The sequence below is a fragment of the Xenopus laevis genome, chromosome 7L (genome assembly GCF_017654675.1).
Source record: "Xenopus laevis strain J_2021 chromosome 7L, Xenopus_laevis_v10.1, whole genome shotgun sequence".
NCBI classification, from domain to species: Eukaryota; Metazoa; Chordata; class Amphibia; order Anura; family Pipidae; genus Xenopus; species Xenopus laevis.
In genome coordinates, this window is record NC_054383.1 from 86,209,191 (window position 1) to 86,218,162 (window position 8,972).

Genomic DNA, 8,972 nt, shown 5'->3' on the forward strand with positions numbered 1-8,972 from the left:
GAGACAAAAAAGTGATGACATACCTACTCAATTCCAGCACTACTGAAATGTGTACATACTATAATATGTACAGCCCACACAGTACGGGGCAGATTTAGTTATGGTCGAATTTCAAGGGTTAATTAACCCTTGATATTCGACTGCCGAATTGAAATCCTTCGACTTCGGCTAACATTGACTTTGGTAGGTTTTAGGTGGCAAAGTAGGCGGTCGAAGTTTTTTTTAAAGAGACAGTACTTCGACTATTGAATGGTCGAATAGTCGAATGATTTTTAGTTTGAATCGTTCGATTCAAATCGAAGCCGTAGTCGAAGGTCGAGGTAGCCCATTCGATGGTCGAAGTAGCCAAAAAAATCATTTGAAATTCGAAGTTTTTTTTATTCTATTCCTTCACTTGGGCCCCTAAATGTAGGATCAGGATTATTTTACATGTCTGGGTGTGGCAGCAAAAAGAGGAGATGTGGTCACTTAACATTAATCATAAAACCCACTCATTATTTACATTAAGTGATGAGCAAAAACTTTCGCCAGGTTTTTCGGCAAAGCGAAACAGTTCAGATACATTAGCTTTATTTCACACAATTATCCTGGAGGGCTGGTTCTCTAGACTCACATATGATATGTGTGATATCACATACACAGATTTTGCCACTAAACCTGCTTCCGCTCAAGTTTAGAACCTTTTCATCTAAATAGCAGCAGCAAGAACAGCTAAATAAAAATACAACAATATACAGGCTTGGCAGAAGTGGCTTGTGTTTTATTCACAATGCAGAAAAAACAACTACACTCCTTTAGCCATCCCTGAATGAATGTCATTATTATTGACCTGCTGGAATATATGGCAAATATTGGGATGTGTACAGATGCTGTAGCCCAATGAATCTGTTCAATCAAATTTTAAACAATGTATATTATTTCATGGTCGCTCAATCAAATTTATGCAGTGGCTTCAAGCAGAACTTAAACTGAGTAAAAGCGAAATAGCTACAAGTGAGAACTGTGTTAAACGATCTGTAAGAGTGATTCTCTGGAACCTGATGTGCAGGGGTGTATCTTTGGGGCCCCCTACAAATATTTCCAGCCCCACTCTGCAATTTTGTGTGGTGGAGGATCACAGATGACCTGCGACTGAGGCTTATGCTGCAGGTCACCCCCAACCCCTGCCCAAACAAAATCAGAGATGACTACGAAGAAAGCAGACCCCTGCCAGGCCCCCGTACCCACAGTAGTTATGCCACTGGCTGATGAAAGGTTGATCATTTTCTGGCTGTGGAAGAGTAAAGGAGAAGGAAAGGTGAAATTGCTGGCGGTGCCAAAATATAGGCACCACCCAGTGATTGTATTAACTTACCTGATACCCCAGGCTGCTTCTCCTGTTAGCAGAAAACTGCACCGGACAAGGGTTCTTCACAGTGAGCACCATGGAGTAATACTCTTCTTCCTCTCTGTCTTTCTTCACATCCCCATGGCCAATGCATGAACAGTAAAGTTCCCCATGAAAAGGAAAAAGAAGCAGGAAGAGGATGGCTCTATGGTGCTTGCTGAGAAGGACCCTGGGTCAGTGCAGTTTTCTGCTGATGGAACACTGGTCTTTGGTATCAGGTATTGTAAATGAATACAATATTTGGGGATGCCAAAGTTTTGGCACCTCCCAGTGATTTCACCTTGGCACCTTCTACTTTTTTCACTTCAGTTGAAGTTCAGTGAATGGAGAATTGCCTGTGGCCACTTGACATAACATTTCTTAACTTCACAAATGTTCTCCTTGACAAAACCTGTAGAATTTTATTTCAATACCTGAGTTCAGGAACAATGGCAGGACATTTACCTTTCATTCTGATGCCCTGGCACAAGAGAGGGAGAGAGTTCTAGTGTTCATGCATAAGAAATCATAAAAAAAACACACAGAGCGAGTCCTTTACCTCCATTTAGCTCATACTTCCCATCAATCTTTAATGAAAATGTAGGTAGTAATTAATAAAATGACTTGTGATACAGAAGAGAAAATTGCAGTTAAAAATAGGCACATGTTCAATCTCTTTTTAAACAATGTGTGTGTTGGTTGTTTTATTTTCTATAGGCCTGAACTAGTTGTTGTAGGTATGCTATATAATGTGGAGGTGCATTAGCAATCCCAACTACCTTAATCCTCTTGGGATCCCAAATGCAATCTTCCTCCAACTGGCTTGAAACCATACCACAAGCTTCAGGCACCCAGGCGGTATCATAGCCATTATTGCGCCATGTTTTCTGTAAGAGATGTCCCTGGTAGTTAATTGCTATAACCTTACCTACATTTACTCTGAGTTTTAAAATAACCTGATCAGACTTATTCCCAAGAGGATACCGTGCTGCTTTGTCTTTATTTCGGCTAACATAGACCCCTCTTCCTAACATGCCATCTTCTGATTGTTTAAATCCTTTTTGTATGATTTGTATAGCTGCCGCAACAGTTGTGCCGTGGTACATGACATAAATCTTCCTGTCACGTGGTTGGACATTACTCTGAAGAATAATTTCTTCAAAAGTTTGCAAGCGCTCTTCTCTCCAAAATTCCTCCACGTAATTAGCATCTCCATAGTTCAAATAAGCCATTTCACTACAAACAAAAATAAATATTTTCAATGGACTTTTCTAAATGACATAATAAAACACAACAGCACAAGAACAAAATCAGCATTATTTAACTGGTAATGGAGATTTGAAGGTAAATGTTTATGTCTATTGTTCCTGATATCCATTTGTGTAATAGTAACATGCACAGTAACATAGAAGTAGACATTCAGGCTTAATCTTTTTGTGGAGGATAGTTATGCCAATTTCTGGTCATCCAATCAGGTAAAATCACATGTATGATACAGGAGCTGCTATATGAGACTGAAGTCAATATACTCAGGTATATACAAGTATGAAAAGATAAGCCTGGGTGAAACGGAACTTGCAATATGTAAGATATATGTGACATTTCCAGGGCCTCACTTTTCCTCAAATAGGCTAAGCATTATGTATAACTTTTGTATTAAGGCATAATATTGTCTTATTCCTTCATGTTGATACCCCCTTCCCTCATTTATTCATCTTACAGTCTCTCTTGTACTCCCTGACCTGTGCCTGAGAAATATCTACTTACCCACAATGAGAAAACCTTGTCCTGTCAAGCTGTTATAATTGTGCCAATGTATATTACTGTAGCAACCAAGAGGAATGGTATTAGTGAACCCCTTCTTGTCCTTTTGCAACCTCTCTCTGACTGGAGGTTCTCCTGAATGGTTCTAAGTAAGTGAGCATGTCTATTTTGAGTTCTAAGTTCTAACCTGCATACCCTAAGATGCAAAGAGGGCAACCTGCTACATTAACAGCAGCGCTATAATATTATGATATCCTTGGGAGTGCAGGCTTCTTATCAGTACATATAAAATCTAAAATATCAATGTTTTGCATTTCTAATGCATAAATGAGTGGGTTGCATTAAAATTAACTTTTAGCATTATGTATATCGTAGTTTGTTAAGGCAATTTACAATTGAAACATTTATTATTCTGCAAAACAAGAAACACATAAATGTTAGCTGTCTGCTAAGGCTTACTTACCCTAGTAACCAGCCAGTAGTTTGGAAATCAAAATGGAAGATGAACAGGGAAGGGCCTGAAAAAAAGCATATTTAACAAAAAAATGAATAAAAAAGATTAGCAATTAAATGGATCTGTTTTTGTAGATCCTTTCTTGGTTGCCTGGTCATTAAGCATAAAAACCAGGTAGAATCGAAAATGTTGAATAAGAACAATAAAACTTTAAAAAACACTTACAAAATAAATAATGAAGACTGACTGAAAAGAGGCTTAGAAAAAGCCCATCCATAAGACAATAAAAGTACATTTAATGCGGCACTTCCCATTTAATGCTGCAGTTCTATCTTTTTTTCTAGGGGATACCCGTAACCTTAATATTTTATAAGCAAATATTATTATGGAAAATATTCTGTAATCATGCAAAAATAGTTACAGCAACTGTTTTGTAACAGAGGATTCAAAGATTCCAACACTGCAACATAAGTTATAATAAAGGTAACCTTTCTTCCTGTAGCAATGTTATATAGCCTTATGTGTTCATGGGAAAAAATATATTCATCAAGAGTTTGTTGTTCACTGTAGCAGACACGGAAGCTTATCTTTGTCTAGAAAAATCTCCTGTCAGGATATTATTGTTCTTTTTTCCCCTCAACTCTTTCCCCAAAGCCATTTACAAGATCAGTAACATTGCTGTTATGCTCATGTTAGTTAACTTCTTGACATACCAATGAAAATGAAATTTAGCTCAAATACTGCCTTTAAATTGATATGACTTGATAAGAATATAATTTGATGTACTGAACTAACACAGATAAAATGTGTAGACCGATGTTTTATTGTGTAATGATATGCTTTAAAAACACAAGGTTCTCTTTTTGCTTGCTGGAATACCCTGGTGACATAAGCTAACCATCCTAAGAAAAAATATGCTGGAAAAAATAAATTGTTAATTACTGAAAAGTCAGGATTCATCTATTTTAAATCTATCCATTTGTACCAACCATTCTCGGATGACTTCTGGAAAATCCCTTCTAAAATGCTCCCATTGCTCTGTATTAACTCATCATTCCCAGTGATCTGCTTAGTTTTAGGCTCAAAAGTAACAATCATCTCTTATCCAGAATCCTATTTACTTCAGTTACACCAAAAATAATGATACCAAATATTTCACTCTAAATAATCGAATCAGTACAAAAAGTGGCTTCTTACCAGTGCAGCAACGTCCCGCAGATGTTTAACTTCTGGAAAGGTTTATCTATATATATACACACGTCTGCCGTAAGATGCTTTCAGTTTCTGTTCCAGAAAACTTTTTTCGATAGAGGAAATGTTTGTTTATCTTTCATTCGGGTACGCCCAAGAATGATGTTCAATTGTGTGAAATCTGGGAAATTTTAGATTAGATAACTGTTTATATTGGTGGGACCACAAAAAATGATTTTATATGAGGGAAGATGCAAAATCAGGGGATTTAAAACTGAGTTGCAATTGAGGTTTTTAAACCATTAATTCACAGCAACATCGGGCCCCCCTGCCTCAAATGCAAGACCCCTTCGGCCCCCCTGCTGAACCACAACCCACCGCTGGCCCCCCTGCGCCCACCTTCTTCCTGTTGCGGGTGTTCAAGGGAGGGAGGTCGAAAGCAGCGGAAAAGACTTCACGTAGGGAGCAAGTCTGGGCCGCCGAGGCCCACCGGGTTTTTTCCCGGCATTTCTGGGGTCCTTGCTGCCATGAGGTAGCCTTTTAAATGCTGCCCCCACTCACACCCAGCGCTGACCTTTATAAGCATCGGAGCAGGTCAAGGGGGCGAATCACTAGATCAGAGAGCATCAACTGCGGAATTTTGGCTCTTAAAGTTACCAGGAGCAGCTTTTTCATTGGGTGTTTAAGGGACCCTTGCTGCTCTGAGACAGCCTTTCGGATGCTGCCCCCAAGAGTGGAACAAGGGGGGGCCGTACTGCTAGTGCAGAGAACACGATTGCACTCTCTGCAGTAGCAGTGCAAAATTCAGATTAGAAAATCATAATTTTAGCTCTTGAAGTAACAAGGATCAGCTTTTTGCTGCCCCTAGTAATGGTAATGGCAGCAACGCCCCTGCTCTACATATAGGTGAACCACTATAACTACTAATATCATACTCCAGCTCAGCTTGTTTCATGCTCAACCAAGGCTCCCAGATTAGACAAAGCTCATGAAGTATCACTCCATGTTACCAAAAATTAGAGGCTTATTATATCTCAATTTGAATTGAATTTTCTTCAATTTGAATAAACTCCAAATTTGACAAAACTCGAATGTTTGCTGATTTATGAAAAAATTTGAATGTAGACGATATGAAAAAACTCAAATACACCATATTCGTATTCTATTCATCATTTTCTATTCATTCGTATTCTATTTATCATTTTCAAACTCTCGAAAAAAAATTAAATTTGAAGAAAAACCCAAATTGAAAAAATCACTTAAATTTTGCTTAGGAATCTGAACATTGATAAACCAGCCCCTTACTGTGAATTCAATATATCTCAATATCTCATATTAAATTTAAGTGGGCAAAGTACAATTAATAGGTGCTATTAAAAGCCCCCTATTTTAAGCACTTTACCTTTGCTTGTAGAATGAATGCAAGGCAAAGAATTGCACCTTACTCTGTATTCTGCAGTGCTGTATACAAAAGAGGCATCCATAGCAGAGCCTTTAGCTTACTCATTAGCTGGAGATGCCTTGGGATGCAAGGCACTGGGGAACCTTGTATATACCGCCAGTGTCGGACTGGGCAGATAGGCTCTTGTGGGCCCTGCTGGCCTAGATCCCCTTCTCAGTGGCGCAACCCCTCTTTGTCGGGGGCGATGTGCGTATGCGCACTGACGCGCATACGCACATACCCGGCACTGCGCTCGTATGCACAAATGCAATGTGGTGTTCCGGAGCGGCAGGGGGGTTGAGGGGGGCCCTGGGGAAGTAGCCCCAGTGGGCCCCAAGCCCCCCCCAGTCTGACCCTGTATACTGCCACCCTTGTGTTTGGTAAAAGCAGCTCCATAAGTGCAAGGTGCAAAAGGCCATGCTTTTGCCACCCGTAGCCCTATAATTATACAGGAGGTTCATATTCCAACTGTTAACCACTGTTTTACAGATTGCCACACACTAGAGGCTCTATCAAGAATTACATTTCACTAAAGTGCAGTCATAAAAGCCCCTAAGAAGAAGAACCCAAGAGCTATTATCAAGCAAAAATTGAACATTATCATGAGAACAGCCTGAAATCCAAAGCTATGGCTGCCCCAGTCAATCATTGATCTAATTGATGCAAAAGATGGAGATGGACCTTTCTACCAAAACGAATATAATAGATAACTTCCCGTTTGCAAACTTTGCTATATAAAGTAGAATGTATGATTCTTTCTGCCCATGAGGTGCCATCAAGCCCCAGGCCATGGTTACAGCCTCTTCACCCAACCACAATCATCCATTAAAAGCTTATGATATAAAGCTATGTGATCTATTGTCTGAAATGATTGGGGTTTTATGGAAGAGAGAGGTCTCTCTTTTATTGTGATTAATATACTTTAAAGCTATTAAAACATTTGTGAAGCTAAACAAACTGTGTAAAAAAAAACACACAAATGCCTTTTTTTTCCACTTTGGGCACTGCATTCAGCTGTCTGCTTTATGGCCTTTGGGTCCAGCAATAAATATGTTAGCACAGGATTCAAGAGAGGAAGGCGGGGAAACACATGTCCCTACCAGTCCCAAGCTTGTTCATCATTTGTGAATGCAAGGTAAAGAGCAGCAGCCCACATCAGAGTCCCTCCCACCTTCCCTGAGGCTGAAGAGCCATATTTTTGGTTTAAGAAAGGCAATTTTAGCTCTTAAAGTTACCCAGGAGTGGCTTTTTGTCTCCCAAGATGATGGGCAGGGCTCTGATCGCCTGGTCATTTTGTAGCAGCTCCCCTGAATTCAAATTTCCTCACCATTGTCTAAATCTTTGTAAAATTTCCTTACAGTTTTTTTTGTGAAAAAACACGCTTGTGAATATTTTGTCAAGGTTTTTTTCTTAAGCTAGCCTTCAAGAAAAATAGTTGCATGAATTTTGTTAGCGTTTTTTGCTCTCCCGAATTTTTTTTAGGAACTTGGATTTTGATAAATCTGCCCCTTGGTTTATTCTATACAGAAGGTATGATAGCAGGGGGATTCCTTAATATTGCATTTGCAAATAAAACTATAAAATGATATCATAAAAAGCATTACCTATATTAGGTGCTTGCCTTGATTAGTTAGCTGTAGTAACAAATAGTTTCCAAAACTGCAACAAAAGGAAAATACTTATACAATATGTAGCATATCCTTATTATTTATTTGCTGCCTAGCTATGATCATTCACTTCACAGTAATAAGAACAATGTAATAAAGTACAGCTCTGTTGTTCATGTACATATATTGTGATTAGGGATGCACCAAATCCACTATTTTGGATTCGGCCAAACCCCCGAATCCTTTGCGAAAGATACCGAACCAAATCCAAATTTGTATATGCAAATTAGGGGTGGGACGGGGAAAACATTTTTACTTCCTTGTTTTGTGACAAAAAGTCACAAAATTTCCCTCTCAGTCCCTAATTTGCATATGCAAATTAGGATTAGGATTCGGTTTGGACGGGCAGAAGGATTCGGCTGAATCCAAATCCTGCTGAAAAAGGCCAAATCCTGGCCGAATCCCGAACCGAATCCTGGATTCGGTGCATCCCTAATTGTGAAACTGCTATTGTCAAGAACAGAAGAAAGAAATAAGAAAGAAAGAAAGAAAGAAAGAAAGAAAGAAAGAAAGAAAGAAAGAAAGAAAGAAAGAAAGAAAGAAAGAAAGAAAGCAAAATAAATAGTATGTATGAAAGTGGCTTCTTACCAGTGCAGCAATGTCCCGCAGATGTTTTACTTAAGGAAAGGTTCCAGTATTTATATTTATATTGCAGTAGGACGCTTTCGGTTTCTGTTACAGAAAACTTCGCTTTGTTATAAAGGAAATTATTCCTTATCTTTCATTTATGTTATCACCCAATAATGATTAAACTGCAATATATTGTTGCTGCAATTAAACCTCCTTTAAACAGGCTGAATTATGTTGCTTTGAAAATGAGGACACAGGCTGAGGACACAATAAACTTTGTTCACTGTGACTTGTTGCCTGGTGGAAGTTTGCCTTTTTTGAGTGCCTACTCCATATTGGTTTGTCCACCCCCCGTGCTGAGGGCTCTGGGCAGTGCACCTGGGCCACTTCCTTTTTGTGGTGAGTAATCATTATACTGCTTGGAGACCCTAATACTACAGATGTCTTTTGAAAATGAATCCACCAAGTCTGGCACCTCGGGGGCCACACATACTTTTAGTGCCTTTCCTTTGCAGCCGC

General features: G+C 39.2%; 1 long non-coding RNA gene across 1 annotated transcript; it reads right to left on the bottom strand.

Moving 5' to 3' along the window:
* Positions 1-1,926: 1,926 nt before the first annotated feature.
* LOC121395548 lies at positions 1,927-8,594 on the bottom strand. Its single transcript, XR_005962546.1, has 5 exons — positions 8,472-8,594; positions 7,821-7,875; positions 4,782-4,956; positions 3,594-3,648; positions 1,927-2,602 (listed from the first exon to the last, which is right to left on the bottom strand). It is a non-coding gene; the product is annotated as an uncharacterized LOC121395548 (long non-coding RNA).
* Between the last annotated feature and the right edge of the window lie 378 nt (positions 8,595-8,972).